The sequence below is a fragment of the Adiantum capillus-veneris genome, chromosome 18, assembly GCF_014529385.1.
Source record: "Adiantum capillus-veneris isolate H3 chromosome 18, ASM1452938v2, whole genome shotgun sequence".
Classification (NCBI taxonomy): Eukaryota; Viridiplantae; Streptophyta; class Polypodiopsida; order Polypodiales; family Pteridaceae; genus Adiantum; species Adiantum capillus-veneris.
The window spans coordinates 46,655,319-46,675,386 of NC_140948.1; the positions used below are offsets into that span (position 1 = coordinate 46,655,319).

The window sequence follows — 20,068 nt, forward strand, 5'->3', positions numbered from 1 at the left end:
AAGGAAGAGACATGGAATGTGACTTCCTGACATACAAACTTTTCAACTTTTCATGAACAATCCGCATACATTCGTGCTCATCCATGAGAGAAACGTGCTCAACATACAATATGTCATGCCTAGTAAAAGGGATCACATAACGATGCTGACTAAAATACAGGAAACCTTCACGAATGAAACACTCGAACAATGCGTGCGTATCAATCATGCAAACACACAATACTTCCTGTGATGGTTCTTTGGACCAAGGCTCGAGAGCCAAGATCGGTTCGTCTTGAGGGGGTTCTTTCTGAATGATCGAATCGTCCTGTGGGGGTTCTTTGGACCTCGACTCGAAAGCCAAGATCGGATCTTCGTGATTGATCGAATCTACAACAAGGTTAGCTTTGCTAGAAAAAGCATCTACTAACACATCATCCTTGTGAACAATCACCTCATCTTTATGCAACTCATCATGCTTGAGAGAAATCACATCTTGATCATGCAAATCATCATGCTTGTCATTGGCATCCAAATCATCATCATGCTTCACACAATCATGCAAATCCTGTGTGTCATGCGATGGAGAAGAAGAGACTGAGAGAGTCTCCTTTTCCCTATCCTGTTCAATCTGTGCTTGTATTCTAGAAAAGAGTCGCAACATCTCTTGCCTTATTGCTTTGTTCTTGCGATCAAACTTCGCTTGCATTTCTTTGTTCTCGCGATCAAATTCTGCTTCTCTTGCTTTGGCTTCCAAGCGTGCTTGCTCGCTCTCACGCGCTATGGCTGCCATTCCTTCTTTGTATTTACGATCTATGGTTGCCCTTCATTCTTCGTAAGCCTTTCTTTCTGCTTCTCTTTCTTGGTTCAACTCCTCCATAGGAGTTAGTGCAATCTTTGTCGTAGATTGAAAGGGGGGAGGGTCGGAAAAACCTCCTGGTGAGGAAAATTCTTCTTCGCCTCTCTCATGCTCATCACCTCCAAGCGAAGTATCCATTCCGCTTCGAGTGATGATCATTCTGAAGTCGTGGGTTCTCGTGGGTCCTTGGGGTCTTGGGTTCTTAAGTCCACGAGAAACTTGGGTTCTTGGGGGTTCTTGGGTTCTTAAGTTCACGAGGAACTTGGGTTCTTGAGGGTCTTGGTTCTTGAGGTCCTTGATTCGTGAGAATCTTCGGTTCTTGAGGTTTTCTTTCGCTTGCAAATCGCGTTGGAGAAGGATCTTCTCTTCACCCGAGTTCTACCCTTTTCTGCGGACGCACCCCTTGGCGGCCTTGCGCTCACACCAAGGTTGCTTTTTCCCACCTCACGTCGATTGGCCGGCCGCTAAGTGCACGGTTCGCTCTCAATGAGTGAAAAGAGACACAAGGGGAGGCTAGACAAGCCCTTCTTTCTTGGGATTCCTGTCACTCTTCAACAAAACACGATTAGGAATCGCCACGCCCAAGTAAACTTGGGTTCGTGCGATCGCAACAAGCAAAAAAAAACTTGTGGTTCTTGTGGTTCTTTCCTTGAGTAATACAGAACACTTCCAAAGCTCTAATACCAATGTTAGGTACAGCGGAATGAATGTTGTATTTTCTCAAGATTAGTGATCTTTACTGCTCAAGGTTCCTTTTAGTTCTTAGGGAAAGAGAGAGCTTTCCGTCTTGTAGAGTGCTATGATCACGAACAAAGTGAGTGGATTGTGCGTGCAAGTGAATGAGACTGAGAGAAGGAGAGAGAAGAGATACGACACCCAAGAGGTTGTAAAACCCTCCTCTGAAGGCCCCACTCTCGTCGGCGAGAGTGGTCTACTTTGATTGCACAAAGGTGTACAATGCGTATGCAATGGACTATGCAACTTGGTCTATGACGATGACGACGACGATGGCTAAAATCTAAGATCTTCTAATCGCTGAATTTCGGGACTGTTTCAGTTGCTGAAAATGACTGTTTTCTTGCTGTGATTATGGCTGAAAATGATCTCTTCCTTCGGGGTTCATGCTGCAGATGAAAACGTTGATGCTTTGTACCTGCTGAGCTGCGTTTTAGGGCAGATCTACACCTGCTCAAAACGCTGCCAATGATAAGGAACACCTGCTGAAAAATGCTGGTCTAGAGGGCTGAAATCGCTGATGATCTGCTGGCAAAACGCTGGGATGGGCAGCAAGGTCTAGCGTTAGTGCTTGATGAGAAAACTCTGAAGTCACTTGCTATGATGGGCTGTTCTGCAGGTGGTAAAAACGCCAGGCAAGGTAGTTGTTGGCGATGCTAGATCTAGGGACTATGGGAGAAAACGCCAGGCATGGGAGGTGGATGGCGATGGGTCATAAGGGGGGGTACTGCTGAGAAGTTGCCTGTTGAGCGGGAAGCCCCTGCTGCCTCTTCTACCAGAAAGTGCTAACTTGGGTTTGCTTATATATTAACTTAGCAAAATTGCCCTACCTACTTTTGTTGGAAAGTCACTTAAAAATAATAAGTGAAAATCCCAATAAATAGGAAAATAGGCTAAATGCACTCGAAAATTCCCCTAACTGATGCTAATGAATTCTGATGGGAATTCCGATGATCATGCTGTGTGCAACCAGAGGATATGCATCTATGCTAAGTGACTGGGCATGCACGGTCTACGAATAGACTCACAAAAGTGCCATATCACTGCTAATCTAAACTTGACTGAACTGACTGAACCCTGCTGTGGTGTAGCTTGTCCACGGACACATAGGGTTGGGATGTGTCACGTGACAATGCGTATGCAATGGACTGATGCAATGGGACTATGCCGATGACGACGACGGTGATGGCGACGACGACTTGATGGCTGAAATCTGAGATCTTCTAATCGCTGAATTTCGGGACTGTTTCGGTGGCTGAAAATGACTGTTTTGGCTGCGTTTTTATGGCTGAAAATGGGGGATCATCTGCAACCATCTTGGGGCTGATCGGCTACTATGTCATAAGCTGGAAACTGCGAGTATCTGCTGCTGGTTTGGACTGAGAATTAGAAATGCTGATGCTGCCTTCTCTTGCCAAAAACGCTACTGCTGATCTGCTGCAAAAACGCTGGTCTACAGCATTCCCTAGCGTTAGTAAAAACGCTGAGTTGGGGCAGATCCTTGGTGAGCAAAACGCTAAGGGGCTGATCCGCAGGGGGAACAAGCGCCAGAAGGGGAAACTTGATGGCGATGGGAATCTACTGGGAATGGGAACTTGCCCGGCGAGGATGGGATCCAAAAATGCGGGGGGTGTTGGGGGGTACTGCTGAGAAGTTGCCTGTTGAACGGGAAGCTCCTGCTGCCTCTTCTACCAGAAAGTGCTAACTTGGGTTTGCTTATATATTAACTTAGCAAAATTGCCCTACCTACTTTTGTTGGAAAGTCACTTAAAAATAATAAGTGAAAATAACCAAAAATAGGAAATTAGGCTAAATGCACTGGAAAATTCCCCTAACTCATGCTAATGGATTCTGATGGAAATTCTGATGATCATGCTATGTGCAACCGGAGGATATGCATCTATGCTAAGTGACTGGGCATGCATGGTCTATGAATAGACTCACAAAAGTGCCAGATCACTGCTAATCTAAACTGACTGGACTGACTGAACCCTGCTGTGATGTAGCTTGTCCACGGACACATAGAGTTGGGATGTGTCACGTGACATGGATTCCACGCACGCTGTGCACATGTACTTGCTAGGATTACATGAAGATTAACGTTGGGCCTTAATCAAGGACAAAGCCCCAACTGACGTCGAGGATGCAGTCGCAAAGGCCAGGACGTTCCATTTGATAAATGGAGTGAATTATAAGAAGAAAAGAACTGCAGACCATCATTCCGGTGAGGGCGCTTCGAGGAAGGGACCCCGATTCCAGCATAAGTCCAAATCACCGCCGAGCTCTTCTCAGGAGAAGAAGAAATCCACGAATGCTTCAGTTGCTAATGCAGTGAAGAAGAGGGCTTGCTTCGTATGTGGCCAGACGTGTCACCAAATCAAGGATTGTCCCAAGAAGAAGACAAAGAAACCGCAAGGTCGTCCTTCGATTCAGATTCACGAGATCTCAAGTAACTCTGATGTCATTCAAGTTGAAATCCATCATTTAGCGCACAATTCATGCACTAAATGTACTTTTAGCACCAAAGTGTTTGGTAAGCACGATCTTCTCCGTTTCTCGAGGAACATCAATGGTCACGACGTGACCGTACTCCTTGATAATGGAAGCTCACACAATTTTGTGGATGCAAAATTGGTGCAGAAACTGAGCCTACGGACACGCGACACTGACCATGAGTATCGCGTGAAGATGGCTCGTGGCAAGGATACAGATGTATGGAATCGGATGGTTCCAGATTTGTCGCTCGAGCTAGCTGATTACAAAGAGAACCTGAATTTCCACATCATGCACCTGGACAGACCAGATGTTATTTTAGGAATTCCATGGTTTTACGATAAAAAGATTCATTGTATATAGACTATGTACATCACTCTCTTGTTTTTGTTAAGCAGGACATGTGTAAGGTGCAGCGGAATGAATGTTGTATTTTCTCAAGATTAGTGATCTTTATTGCTCAAGGTTCCTTTTAGTTCTTAGGGAAAGAGAGAGCTTTCCGTCTTATGGAGAGTGCTATGATCTCGAACAAAGTCAGTGGATATTGTGCGTGCAAGTGAATGAGACTGAGAGAAGGAGAGAGAAGAGATACGACACCGAGAGGTTGTAAAACCCTCCTCCGAAGGCCCCACTCTCGTCGGCAAGAGTGGTCTACTTTGATTGCACAAGGTGTACAATGCGTATGCAATGGACTGATGCAATGGGACTGTGCCGATGGCGACGACGATGGTGACGACGACGATGGCTGGATCTATGATCTTCTTCGACAGGAATCGGGGACTGTTTTGGGGCTGAAATTGGACTGTTTCGGGGCTGACTTGTGGCTGAATTTCACTGCCCTTGTCGAGGGTGACTTGGTGATGAAAAACGCTGATCTAAATGGGCATATGGGCTGCGTTTTTCCTTGCTGTAAAACGCTGATAATGCTGCTGTAAAACGCTGAATGGGGGAGGCCAAAACACTGCAGATCTGCTGCGTTCTTGATGGCTGAATGCTGAAGAGAAAACGCTGGTCTAATGAGGTGTTTCTGGCGTTAGTACATGCTGAAATCGCTGCAGATCTGCCAGCAAATCCTAGCGTTAGTGATTCTTGATGGTGCTTCTGCCAATGGGGTAAAACACCAGGGCAAGGTGGACTTGGGATGGCGATAGCAGGTTTTGGAAACGCCAAGAGGAAGGTCCTTCTCGCGATGGCTGAAAACGCTGATGGCTGCGGGAAGGGGAGTCTTGCTGAGAGAGGGTGGGACACCTGTTGCTTGGGGAAGCCTGCTGTGCCTTTGCTCATCTGCCAATTTGTGCTAACTTGGGTTTGCTTATATATTAACTTACCCAATTTGCCCTACTGAGTACCCAACAAAAGTCACTTAATAAATAAGTGAAAAATGTCAAAAATAGGGAAAAATGGGATAAAGTCATCTGAAAAATCCCCAAACTGACTCTGATGGAATCTAATGGAAATGCTTATGCTTATGCAGTGTGCAACCAGAGGATATGCATCTACACTGAGTGATTGGGCATGCACGGTCTACGAATAGACTCACAAAAGTGCCAGATCACTTCTAATCTAACTCCACTGGACTTGACGGAAACCCTGTTATGGTGTAGCTTGTCCACGGACACATAGGGTTGGGATGTGTCACGTGACAACATGCCTCATGTATCTGTGTCGGTTTGTAATCAGATTTCTATAAATAATGGTTTTGCATTAAGTTGGTGGCTGGTAGTCAGCCCTTCTCAAAGAAACCCTATCAATTTAGTAAAACCGAAGAGGACAAGATTCAACGGCAACTGAAAGATTATCTCGACACGGATTTTGTTCGGCCAAGTAAATCCCCGTGGGGAGCGCCAGTGTTACTTTCTCGAAAGAAGGATAACACTATGCGTTTTTGCGTGGATTACAAGGGGTTGAACAAGCTCACTGTCAAGAACAAGTATCCGCTCCCGCGCATGGACGATCTGATAGATCGGCTCCATGGAGCGCTGTATTTTACGAAGATAGACCTGCGATCGGGCTATCATCAGATACGGATCAAACTGGAAGATGTTCCCAAGACAGGCTTCCATACGTGTTATGGCCACTATGAGTTTTTGGTCTTGCCTTTTGGTTTAACCTATGCTCCAGCTAAGTTTCAACAGATGATGAATGATCTGTTGAGACCATTTTTAGGCAGCTTCGTTGTTGTATTTCTCGATGATATCTTGATCTGCAGTCGAAGTTTGTCTGAGCTCCTAGCGCATATACGCATTGTTCTCAAAGTATTGAGAACTGAGATGCTTTACGCCAAGGCTTCTAAGTGTGAATTCTTTAGGAAAGAGCTTCTATACTTGGGTCATATCATTACTCGCGATGGAATTCGCGTTGACCCTGAAAAGTTGGATAAAGTGCGAAATTGGCCCATTCTGAAGAATGTGCGCCAAGTAAAGTCCTTTTTAGGCTTTGCTGGATTCTTTCACAAGTTTATCAAGGATTACTCTAAAGTTGTTGCTCCGCTTACGCAACTTTTAAAATGGGAGGAGTGAAAGGGCCGAAGACTTCGGGTCCTCATCGTAAAGGTAACCCCCCTGTTGTCTAAAATGAGCGTCTCGATGAGAGCTTTCGGACACTAAAGCACTTAGTGACTACTGCGCCAATATTGCACATTGTGGATCCTAGCAAACTGTTTGTGGTTGAAACGGATACTAGTGATTATGCCATTGGTGCGGCATTATACCAGGATGGACGTCCTATTGCGTTTAAAAGTAAGAAACTTTCTGATGCAGAGATGCGTTATCCAGCGTATGAGAAGGAGCTTTACACCGTAGTCCACTCCCTGAGGAAATGGCGGCACTACTTGTATGGCTTTACGTTTGTTGCATGGACAGATCATCACTCCTTGCGCTATATCTGTGATCAGGGTGATCTCAAAGGCCGGAAGGCTGGACGGGTTGAGCTTATGCAAGAGTTTTGACTTTGAGATCCGTTATAGAAAAGGATCTAGCAATCGAGTTGCCGATGCACTCAGCAGGATTCCTGAGGTTAATGCCTTGTCTATTGCTGAAATCTCAACGGATTTCTATCTCTCTCTCTAAGGGCTATGTCGTTCCGATGGCCATTTTGGCAAGATATAGAACGAGGTCGAAGCAAGGCATGATTCGCGTACAGGCTTGGGTGATCCGGAGACCCAAGTGAGTCGTGCTGGAGAGACGAGACGGCGACAATATTCCATTAGAGGTACACTATTGTTCATAAATGGAAAAGTCTGCGTGCCGGAAATCGATGAGGTTCGACAAAGGATTTTGTGCGAATGCCACGATGTTCCTAGCACTGGACACCCAGGCATCCAAAGAACTTTGGCTTTGGTCAAGCGATATTTCTATTGGCCAAGAATGCGCTCTTACATAGAGAGCTATGTGAAGAGATGCGCTCAGTGTCAAGTCAATAAGGCAGAACGCCTTAGGAAAGCTGGCCTGCTACATCCATTGGAAATCCTAGATGCCAAGTGGCAGAGTATTTCCATGGACTTCATCGTTGGTTTGCCAAATACTAGTCGGGGCAATGACGCTATTTGGGTTGTGGTCGATAGACTCACAAAAATAGCGAAGTTTATACCAACGAAGTCAACAGTGAAAAGCCATGAGTTGGCGGTTTTATTTGTTGATCAGCTTTATAAGTTGTATGGTCTGCCAGAGGATATCGTCAATGATCGAGATACGAAGTTCACTGGCCGATTTTGGCGAGATATGTTTGCTCATCTTCAGACGAAGTTGAGTATGTCGTCTCTTGACCATCCTGAGTCCGATGGACATACTGGGAGGATGAATCAAACGTTAGGGACGTTATCGACCCCCACTGGCAAAGTGCCAATGGTTGACCCGTGAGGCTAGGAGTCGCGAGGTCACCTCGAGGAGGTGAGGTCAGGTGGTATGGGATGCCGGGTCTTACAGGTGCACGCCTACGTCCTCGGACGCTGGCCCCAGCATGGGGGAGCTGCCGGATGGTAGCTATGGTCGAGTGGTTCGTCCTACGCGTGTCTGTAGGCGGTCTGTGTAGCCGAGAGATCCACTCCCTGCATTCGTTTCAGGATTACACATTATGAAAGAAGCTTGTTATTTTGATTGGCCAGTTTCAAATTGAATGGCCCAATTTTAACCTTGGGTAAACACCAAAGGTTGAATTTAAAAAGACTTCGGTTCTTGTGTGACAACGGACAAGCACATAACCCCTTCTTTGGTCGTGATCGAGGCAAAAAAGCTCGCCTCGTCACCACCCTTGCAGAATAAAGTCTTTCTCTCTGAACAAATACCAAATGCAGTGATGAATGATAATTTTTCAAACTTGAAGATACCAGTCCTTACCTTCAATGGTGCAAAGGATAAATCAGATGCAGACTCTTGCAACACGACTTCAGGACACAACTTGTTCCAGTGATAAACCTTTACAGATGGATATATCTCCAAACACTACTCTGTCTCAGTCTACAACATCCCTTCAGGAGGATTTTACTGTTCCAAACAAACCAATGGTTACAAATTTCCAACCAGTGGTCATCACTCAATAGAAAACTCAAGTCAGTTTACCAATAATTTCACTCGAAGCAGATACAAATTCAATCTTTTATTGGACAAAGCTCGAAGTTACAAATGACTTTGACAAAGGCACTTATCAAGTTGCAAATATGATCAGCTTTCAGTTGAAAAATAATTATGGTCAATAACAATGCCATGACATGGGACTTAACAGAAAGAGCTTTCGATGCAGAAGCACTACAAAAATGTCACGTGACACATCCAGCCCTATGTGTCCATGGACAAGCTACACCACAACAGGGTTCAGTCAGTCCAGTCAAGTCTAGATTAGCAATGATCTGGCACTTTTGTGAGTCTATTCGTAGACCGTGCATGCCCAGTCACTAAGTGTAGATGTATATCCTCCGGTTGCACACAGCATGATCATCACTATTCCCTTCAGAATCCATCAGATTCAGTCAGGGGAATTTTCCAGTGCATTTAGCCTATTTTCACTATTTTTGGTATTTTCACTTAATATTTTTAAGTGACTTTCCAACAAAAGTAGGTAGGGCAATTTTGCTAAGTTAATATATAAGCAAACCCAAGTTAGCACTTTTTGGCAGAAGAGGCAGCAAGAGCTTCCCGCTCAACAGGCAACTTCTCAGCAGTACCCCCCACACTTGGCGTTTTTGGAGCTCCCAACCTCGCCATACCCTCAGACCCCCCCTAGCGTTTTTGGATACACATATCAGCCCAACGTTTTCTCTTGCAGTTACCGTCGGCAACACCAGATCCCCAGCGTCCCCCCCTTGCATCATCTCCATCACCTTCAGCCTGGTAGCGTTTTTGCTTTTCCTCATCCGTACCAGATTCCAAGGCGATTTCAGCCCATGCTTGATCGCCCTCATCCCCCAAGTCTTATAGCGTTTGCAGATTCAACCGGTTTGCACCAGAAGTGCCAAGGGACCTAGCGTTGTTACTAACGCTCAGCCATGCATCAGCGTTTTTGAGTTTCAGCCCCAACCTACCGCAGATACATAGCGTTTCCAGCATTAGACATGGTAGCAGAGTAACCCCTTGAAGCATTGCAGAGATCCACCATTTTCAGCCCTTAAACGCAGCCAAAACAGTCAATTTCAGCCACCGAAACAGTCCCGAAATTCAGCAGATAGAAGACCACAGATTTCAACCATCAAGTCGTCGTCGTCAGCATAGTCCAATTGCATCAGTCCATTGCATACGCATTGTACCACTTTGTGCAATCATTAAGTAGACCACTCTCTCCAACGAGAGTGGAGCCTTCGGAGGAGGGTTTTACAACCTCTCGGATGTCGTATCTCTTCTCTCTCCTTCTCTCAGTCTCATACACTTGCACGCACAATATCCACTCACTTTGTTCGTGATCATAGCACTCTCCATAAAGACGGAAGGCTCTCTCCTTCCCTAAGAACTAAAAGGAACCTTGAGCAAATATAGATCACTAATCTTGAGAAAATACAACATTCATTCCGCTGCACCTTACATTGGTATCAGAGCTTTGGAAGTATTCTGTACTACTCAAGGGAAGAACCACAAGAATTTTTTGGTTGTTGCGGTCGCACGAACCCAAGTTCGCTTGGGTGTGTCGATTCCTAATCGTCTTTTGTTGAAGAGTCACAGGAATCCCAAGAAAGAAGGGCTTGTCCAGCCTCCCCTTGTGTCTCTTTTCACTCATTGAGAGCGGACCGTGCACTTAGCGGCCAGCCAATCGACGTGAGGTGGGAAAAAGTAACCTTGGTGTGAGCGCAAGGCCGCCAAGGGGTGCGCCCGTAGAAAGGAGTAGAACTCGGGTGAAGAGAAGATCCTTCCCCAACGCAATTTGCAAGCAAAAGAAAACCTCAAGAACCTCAAGAACCCAAGACCCTCAAGAATCAAGAACCTCAAGAACCTCAAGACCCTCAAGAACCCAAGTTCCTCGCAAACTTAAGAACCCAAGATCATAGTGCATGGTCGTCACCCGAAGCGGAATGGATACTTCGCATACAGGTGATGAGCATGAGAGAGGCGACGAAGACTCTTCTCCACCGGGAGATGATTTCTTCAACCCTCCCCCTTCGCCATCTACGCCACCAAGTGCACCAAACCCTATGGAGGCAATGGTCAAGCAGATGATGGCCATGATGGATAGACAAGAAGCAAATCGCCTTGCTCAGGACCGTGAGCGCGACGAAAGAAACGCAAAACTTGCCACATAACAAGAAGACAATCGACTTGCTTTAGAACGCGAGCGCAACGAACGCAAAGAACGGAAACAACTAAGAAAGGCGGACGAGGCGGCAAGAAACGCGGCCTTGGAGGCCGATCGTACCGCTCAAAGATTTGCTTTGGAGACCGAGCGTGAAGCTCAACGAGAGCTACGCACTCAAGAATTGCTTCGACAAGCACTAACCTCGAAAACCGAACCACCCAAAGATCGTGGGAATTCATCAAGTGGCGCAAGCCACGAAACGGATTCCAACCATCCAATCACAGAAAAGTGGACTTTCAGTAAGTATGAAGGTAAGATGGATGCTACGGTTATTCATTCTTGGTTGCATCAATTTAATGCTTATTTTGCGATAACTAAGAAGACAGGAAATAGCAAAGTTTTGACGGCAGCTATGTACCTTGCCGGTGATGCCATCAATTGGTACCACGCATGGCAAGAGGCACAGCTAGCCGCGCACCTAGAGGCAGCCGACAGATTCACGTCCCTTTCCTTCGATTGGACTGATTTCCAAGACAAGCTCGAGGCGCGGTTTATGCCACCTCAGTACCTCGCACGCTCAAGCAAATTGGTATGCCGGTTATGTCTTTTTCTAATCGTGTTTTGCAGCTAGGCACTCAATTACGAAAATTGGATGATGAGCGCAAAGAGGCTTTTCTCTTTCGATTGAACGAGTATATCAAGTACAATGTCGAGGTACTCGATCCAATCGATCTCAACAAGGTAGTAGCGATTGCTCTCGCACAAGAGATGAAGCACAACAAGGGAAAGCCTAAGGAGAACAAGACTTCCACAAGTACCTCGCAGACTTCTCAGAACCCTCAGAACGGTAAGAACGGTAAGAATGGTAAGAATGATAACTCTTCTAACCAATCTTCCAATAGTCTGTCATCAAAGAATTCTTCCAATGAATCTAAGAGTAGGGCTAACACAATTGCTAAACCTAAGCTTACTCCTGATGAAAAGATAGCACAAGGAATTGTAAGAGGATACATCACGTCGGAAAAACAAAGAACTTATTCTAAGGAAGGTCGTTGTTTTCATTGTCACATTAAGGGTCACATAAAAAGAACATGTCCTAAGCTTGAATCGAATGAATCTAAAGAACCCACAGCACCCACTTCCTTTGTCAATGCAATGAATGATAACACGAGTGTGCCCCAAGTTTCTCAGAACCCTCCCATTGATGATTCTCTCATTAAATGTTATGGTCGTACGTCAGCGCACCGTTTTGTCATATTGTTTGACCGAGGTAGTATGGATCATGTGATCAGTTCCTCTCTTGTTGAGAGAGCCCGCCTCGAAGTTAGTCTGAGATCTCCTATCGAGGTCTCTGGCTTTCGTCTCGGTATGGACGCTCTCATCACAGAGGAGTGCCTTGATGTGTTGTTTGCGATTCAACAGACTGCCTTCACTAGAAGATTTGTTGTTTCTCCTCTCTCAGGATGTGATTTGATTTTGGGCATTCGATGGTTTCGTGATAACGACGCTCTCATGGATTTTGTGACTAACAATATAACTCTCAATGCCACAAGTGGTTCTCCTATTGTCATTCACGGAGAGGACATTGCTGATTCTCCATCTCTCATTGCTAATATGCAGAACAAGATTGAAAGGATTCAGGAGAAGGAGACTCTCTCGGTCTCTTTTTCTCCAAAACATGACACGCAGGATTTGCATGATTGTGTGAAGCATGATGATGATTTGATTGACCATGATTTGCATGATGATTTGGATGATAAAGACAAGCATGATGAGTTGCATGAAGATGATGTGATTGTTCACAAGGATGATGTGTTAGTGGATGCTTTTTCTAGCGAAGCTAACCTCATTCTAGATTTGATCAATCACGAAGAACCGATCTTGGCTTTTGAGTCGAGGTCCAAAGAACCCCCACAGGAGGATTCGATCATTCAAGAAGGATTGATCTTGGCTCTCGAGCCTAGGTCCAAAGAACCCTCACAGGAAGTATTATGTGTTCGCATGATTGATACGCACGCATTGTTCGAGTGTTTCATTCGTGATCATTTTCTGTATTTTAGTCAACATCGTTATGTGATCTCTTTTCCTAGGCATGACATATTGTATGTTGAGCACGTTTCTCTCATGGATGAGCACGAATGTATGCGGATTTTTCGTGAAAAGCTGAAAGGTATGTATGTAAGGAAGTCACATTCCATGTCTCTTCCTTGGCATAAAACAGTTCCCGAACGAGCACATGATAGTATGAGCACCACGCATGGGCATTTCCATTGTGATTTGCACAGTTGATTGATTTTGATCAAACAGAAAAGATTCGATCTCATTGTTTGCATGTGTTTGATGAACGGGTTGTCATTCCGTCTCTATGTTCATCTACATTGCATACACAGTCTTTAGAGAAGACAAAAAAAATTTCCTTCACTTTACATGGAATGGGTATGTTCATGGTTTTGTGTTGGAGATAGTTTCAGGAATTTTCAGCCATGGAGATTCTTGAAGACGGAAGAAGCAGGACTCTAGACGAGGTTGACGCAAGGAAGGATATTCAAAAGATTTTGTGTCGCTTTCGGCGCGGCCCAAGGAAGCAAGCGTTGCAGACCTTTATGAAGTTCAAGTACCGCACGACCCACACATCAGAGTGAGCCGACGAAGAGTCCATTCCAGGATTCCGGAAGCTTTTGGCGATCTCCCTCGACGCCATACTATTCGGTATCAGTACCTCACTTTGAAAAGGAGGGAATGTCACGTGACACATCCAGCCCTATGTGTCCGTGGACAAGCTACACCGCAACAGGGTTCAGTCAGTCCAGTCAAGTCTAGATTAGCAGTGATCTGGCACTTTTGTGAGTCTATTCGTAGACCGTGCATGCCCAGTCACTGAGTGTAGATGCATATCCTCCGGTTGCACACAACATGATCATCAGTATTCCCTTCAATATCCATCAGATTCAGTCAGGGGAATTTTCCAGTGCATTTAGCCTATTTTCTCTATTTTTGGTATTTTCACTTATTATTTTTAAGTGACTTTCCAACAAAAGTAGGTAGGGCAATTTTGCTAAGTTAATATGTAAGCAAACCCAAGTTAGCACTTTCTGGCAGAAGAGGCACTAGGAGCTTCGCGCTCAACAGGCAACTTCTCAGCAGTAACCCAGCACTTCGCGTTTTTGGAGCTCCCAACCTCGCCATACCCTCAGACCCCCCTAGCGTTTTTGGATACACATATCAATCGAACGTTTTCTCTTGTAGTTACCGTCGGCAACACCAGATCCCCAGCGTCCCCCCCTTGCATCATCGCCATCACCTTCAACCTTGTAGTGTTTTTGCTTTTCCTCATCAGTACCAGATTCCAAGGCGATTTCAGCCCATGCTTGATCGTCCTCAACCCCCAAGTCTTCTAGCATTTGCAGATTCAACCGGTTTGCAGCAGAAGTGCCAAGGGACCTAGCATTGTTACTAAAGCTCAGCCATGCATCAGCGTTTTTGAGTTTCAGCCCCAACCTGCCGCAGATACACAGCGTTTCCAGCATTAAGACATAGTAGCAGAGTAACCCCTTGAAGCATTGCAGAGATCCACCATTTTCAGCCCTTAAAACGCAGCCACAACAGTCAATTTCAGCCACCGAAACAGTCCCGAAATTCAACAGATAGAAGACCACAGATTTCAGCCATCAAGTCGTCGTCGTCATCACCGTCGTCGTCATCGGCATAGTCCAATTGCATCAGTCTATTGCATACGCATTGTACCACTTTGTGCAATCATTAAGTAGACCACTCTCTACGACGAGAGTGGGGCCTTCGGAGGAGGGTTTTACAACCTCTCGGGTGTCGTATCTCTTCTCTCTCCTTCTCTAAGTCTCATACACTTGCACGCACAATATCCACTCACTTTGTTCGTGATCATAGCACTCTCCATAAAGACGGAAGGCTCTCTCCTTCCCTAAGAAATAAAAGGAACCTTGAGCAAATATAGATCACTAATCTTGAGAAAATACAACATTCATTCCGCTGCACCTTACAAAAAATATATTTCCTTCTCTCGGAGTTTTCTCCAACTACCGTGGGTTTTATTTAAAGAGGGAGGGAATGTCACGATTGTGACTATGTTGCGGTATTACATACACTCCTAGTTGCAGATACGCCAAGTGCCATGCCAATGAGAACTCCTATGCTTGGATGGTCATGACCCTTTGCTCAAGAGACAAGCCTCTTCGCCAAAAGCCACACTCCTTCGACGACTGGTCACATCCCTTCGCTCTACGGGTGCGACTCTTCGCCCAATGGTTGCACCTCTTCGCCGAAAGGATGTCTTTACGTCTAAAGTCGCGTTTCTTTACCATGAGACGTGTCTTTTCATTTGTGTCTCTTTGTCTCCTATAAATGGAGCCCATTGTACTCAATTTCAAGCAATCAATACCTAGAATCCTTACACAAAGGCTGCAATCCAATTACACGGCCGCCTCAAGTGTTGTCCAAAATTTGCACATACATAGGCGGTTGTTCATAAGGACCCACATTCCATTTACATTCTCTACCTGCAAAATAGACATATTTCACAAGAATTGGAGCACCGTAACGATGTTAGCGTACAAACAACGAGGAAAACAAGTGCCTCTAAAGCCTTGTACGAGTCACACCGTCGACAAGAAGAACTACTGTTGTCCGTAGAGCATCCAGAGACTAAAAACAGATAAAAGATGAGAGAGTTATGGCCACTCGAAGTTGGGGGTATACTCTCTCTTGCCCAAAAATGAGCTCTCTGGAAAGTTTGCAGGTGTTGGAGGGAATTGCAACTATAAAATGGGGCCTATTTTTATTTTTTATTCCAAGAGATTTCTTCTCTTTCCTTAAACACAAGGCTCTCTTGCCAGGCTTCATTTAATTGGTCCATTTTTTGCTTCATTTTGGTAGGAAATGGGCAACCGGTGACTTTTGGGCCAAGGGAAGCAGTGGGGCTAGTGTCCAAGGGACCAAAAGGATTGCCAGGCGCTTGGGCAGCTAGTGTGAAGGCAAAAGGGTGCCATCTTCCCCAGAGAGCTCCTCTCTCCTTTGATACACCCTAAATGGGTACCCAGTGCCCACTCCCCTCTTATACCTCTTTCTTTGAGCCCAATCTCCCCATGTGGGATTATCCCATTGCCACATGGCACACTCTCCACAATCTCCGGCTTCCTTCTCTCCCCACTGGAAACTTCCAGCTTGACCTCTTAAGAGGACCAACTTCCCAGGAGCATAGTGCATCACTCCGAGCACCAAATGTGACGCCGTAAAGCACTGCTCAGAGCCCATTACTTCGGCTATCTCCAAAAATTTAAAATCTCAGCATTTCTAATTTTAGATCATCAAGTTGGCCCAGTTGCCTTTGTTGCATGCATCTACAACCACTTTCTAAGTAGAGACCACCCACTTCGGACGCACATAACTCATGATGTACAAGTCCGATTCACAAGCTATAAAGCACGACTGAAAATACTTATTGAAAACCGTGTTTTGGGGACTCGAACAACCCAAAACACTAGTACACAAGCCCGGCAAAACCAAACCTTTTTACATGAATTTTAAATGGTCACTTCCAAAACTCCAAGCACTATGTACACATATATACATGAGGCTAGTTAGCAAGCTTTTTGGCATGGTCTACTGGCTTTATGCTCATCCAAAAAATGCCTAACAACAGATTGCCAAGCCAGTCCTGACTACCTCATCATGCATGAGCGGCCTCAATATGTTGGCTGCAACCAACATTGCAATTCTTACGATTAGCCAAACCCTGGAAACTCTAGCTTCTTGGCCTGCTTCAAGAGCTTGGCCCCCCGTCAACAATCCATAACAAGCTTGCCGATCACCCTTGAGAGAGCCTAGCAAACTTCTCTCCGACAAGATATACAAATCCGAGACCTCAAAGACGAGGAGCGGCACCCCACCAAGCGCGCTGACAACATCCCACTTAGGTGGTTGTGCACCCAGGCCGCCAATGGGACGTTTGCCACTTTCCTGGCAATTACACCAAAACTTCGCTACATCAACCCAACCTGAGGTGTCTCTCTCATCAACTTCTGACGTTTCTCCCTCTGCCGTCGCCCAATTGCCTCTCTTGTTTGCTACGGAGGCGGTACGCGACACTCCTGATGATTCGCCTCTTGCATTGGTAGCTACAACACGTAGCTATGTTGTTTCTTTAGTTTCCATAGTTGTTGTGCCTATGCCACATGATGTAGGTCTGCATATCACATCGGCACCCACCACTTCTCTGAAGCAGCGAAGCCTATATCAGCGACACGTCATGCCACGACTAGTAGTATCTGCATATCACATCGGCACCCACCACTTCTCTGAAAGCACCGAAGCCTATATCAAGCGACAGGTCATGCCACGACTAGTAGTACTGCGGTAGAGGACACAGCGGTGGTGATCCCAGGTGAGGCTACTAGTCCAGCAGCCCACACGATCCCTACACCCTCTGTCACCACCCAGTCTATTTACCAAAATTGATTTGTGTAAGACATATGAAAAAAAATGTTAATTCATAATAACAACAATACAATTGACGCTACTGCAAACCAATAAAGGCACACGAGTTGCAGGCAGAAGCTGTCACGTCTTTGTGATGTGGCTTCAAGGCATGCCTTGCAGATGCCATCGCCACGATGTAAGATCCTTCCCAGGGCTGATCAAGCTGTGTTCATTTGCGTATGCTTCTAGTGCAGCATCGGTGTTGCCGAGTGCAGCGCTTTTGATTGGAGGGGACAATGCAAAGGCCAATGCACGTCCACCGCTCAAATCTAAAACGAAGATTTTTGCTCCTGCAAATTTTCCCAGAGGAGCCTCTCTTCAAAGCAATCCGGGTCAGATCTGGCAAAGAACTCTCACTGGAATTAGCCCTATGTCAAGTTCTTTAATGTTGCACATACACACAGAGGCAATTACACATAGCAACCTTAAGAAGGAGGCTAAGACACTGTCTTCAGAAAAAGGCCAGAGCTTTTGATGTCATGTGGCCAGTTCATTAGGGACACACTCCCCCATCATGTTCGCCATTTTACAACCTCGCCTTCACCCTTCTTCCTGCACCCTCGCCTTGCTTCTCGTCGCTTCTCTTCTTCTGCTTCTGAGTCGGGACCGGGGTCTGCCACGAGGAGACCAAAATTGGACAGCTGATTAGAGGCCAAAAATTTAAAAACACAGGTTTCAGGGAAAGGAAAAACCCCTCACATTTGTGAAAATTCCCGTAGTTCCCTTACTGGCGTGTCCTATCAAGTCCAGCGAGGTTGGCAGTTGTAACAGATCTGGTCAGTGGTCTTGGCGTGTTGTACGCACACACTGTCGACTTGCAGGTGGAACAGAGAATAGAGCATTCCACATTGGTCGAGTTGACAGGCAAGTCAAGAAGCACCACTTCTTGTTATCTTGTTATCTGGGCACTGTTACCTCGATTGGAACTTGCAAAACTTCGCTCATCAAGATGTCACAGCAATTGAACGCTTTGATGAGGATTGAATGCTTTTCCCTAATCAAGATGTCACTCAAACTACTTTTCACAAATTTGAGGGGTATTTTGGCAATTTTTCCTAAGAGAACATATATCTATCTCTCTCTCTCTCTCTCTCTCTCTCTCTCTCTTTCTTTTTGTATCTAAACTAACATATTATGATGGAAGGGGGAGCCCTTTACACGTGTCAAAATCTGTGAGACATGAACATTCAAAAATTGAGAGAAGCTCCTGTGCACGCGATAAAGAGGGGGAGAGAGAGAGAAAAAAAAAGAGAGGCCCGACCGTACTAGTTTACCTTAATTGTATAGGAGCATTTTCAAAACCCTTCAAAGGAGAGCTATGCCACTTGGCAGCAGGTTATTGGCTCTCCACAAAAAGTCATAAAGGAGGCTAAGACCCTATCGTCAAAAAAAGGCCAGAGCTTTTTGAAATCCTTAATGTCTCTCCCTTCTTTCGAATAAGTCGTTCATTAGGGACACGCTTCCCCATCATGTTCAGCATTCTACAACCTCGCATTCACCCTTCTTCCTGCACCCTCGCCATGCTTCTCTTCTTCTTCTTCTTCTGCGTCGGGATCGAGGTCTGCCACTAGGAGGCCAAAATTAAAAGGTAGATTAGAGTCCAAAATTGAGAAGCAAATTAGAGGCCAAAAATTTAAAAGCGCAGGTTTTAGGGCTTTAAGAAAAGGAGTAGATTACCAAAAAAACCATCACATTTGTGAAAATTCCCACAATATCCTTGCGATTTGCAAAATCCCTAGAACATCCCTCAAGTTTGCCCTTGCCCTTGAAGTTTGCCAATCTATCCCTCGCAATACCACCAAACATGGCAAAAATGGCCATTTTTTCCAAGTTTCTATTCAAAGCTCTCGATTCTGTAGAGTTAACCATGTCAAAAGGCATATTTTGGTCTGTATTATAGACTCGAAAGATAAAATAGCCCAATATTAAACACATGCAAATGCTACCATTTTCCGATATGTAAGTGATTATCTTTGGCTAATAACTTTGCCAATATGTGATTATGCTTTTGTATATTATCTTTACGTAATTTGGAGTAATTCCTTGCTAAAAACAACACAAGGGTATTTGGGGAATTTTGAAAATTACAAGGGTATTCTAGGAATTTTCACAAATTTGAGGTGTATTTTGATCATTTTTCCTAAGAAAGTCTCTCTCTCTCTCTCTCTCTCTCTCTCTCTCTCTCTCTCTCTCTCTCTCTCTCTCTCTCTTCGAATTGTTGTCAAAATAATATTTACCATAATTGTACAGGAGCATTTTCAAAACCCTTCGAAGGACAGTTATTCCACTTGGTAGCAGGCCATTGGCTCTCCACAAAAAGTCATAAAGTAGTGGGATGAACGAGATCATCATCTAGTCTAGTTGGTTGCTTGGCACCCACCTCACCATGTTTGGATGTGTCTTTTTAGCGAGCTTCTAATTTAACAAGCATGATACTATTTTTAGAGCTTTCTAGAAGCCAACCACCTTTGAACCTTTGAATACCCTTTGGCCTCTCATCGACATGTTTCTCAAAGAGAAGTAATCTCCTATCAAAGTCATTCAAACATAACTAATAATTTTAACTCAAAAAATTTATTCAATACACAAGAACCTTGAAACATTTTAACAACTACTAATCTCAAGGTTAATTTTAAGGGTGTTAATAGTGTTGAAGTGCTACCATGGACCTTAGAGTGGATGAATTTCAATGGATCACCCAATTCGTTACACAACTTGGTTACAATAGAGTAATGGTCTTATGAGGGATAGCAATGCAGCTTCCATGTTGGTTTTCAT

General features: G+C 45.0%; 1 protein-coding gene and 1 long non-coding RNA gene across 2 annotated transcripts in view; one reads left to right on the plus strand and one right to left on the minus strand.

Annotated features, from left to right (window-relative positions):
- LOC147435602 (small RNA degrading nuclease 5-like) overlaps nucleotides 1-18,299 on the minus strand; it is a 33,201-nt gene extending 14,902 nt beyond the window's left edge. The window contains exons 1-2 of the transcript XR_015185095.1: nucleotides 17,990-18,299; nucleotides 17,715-17,903 (exon numbers count right to left, since the gene is read on the minus strand). The gene's annotated coding sequence lies outside the window, so the exon portion shown is untranslated. The remainder of the gene's footprint in view (nucleotides 1-17,714; nucleotides 17,904-17,989) is intronic.
- LOC147435601 (uncharacterized) overlaps nucleotides 1-19,860 on the plus strand; it is a 69,704-nt gene extending 49,844 nt beyond the window's left edge. Inside the window, exon 3 of the long non-coding RNA XR_015185043.1 lies at nucleotides 19,541-19,860. This is a non-coding gene — a long non-coding RNA (uncharacterized LOC147435601). The remainder of the gene's footprint in view (nucleotides 1-19,540) is intronic.
- Nucleotides 19,861-20,068: the final 208 nt, after the last annotated feature.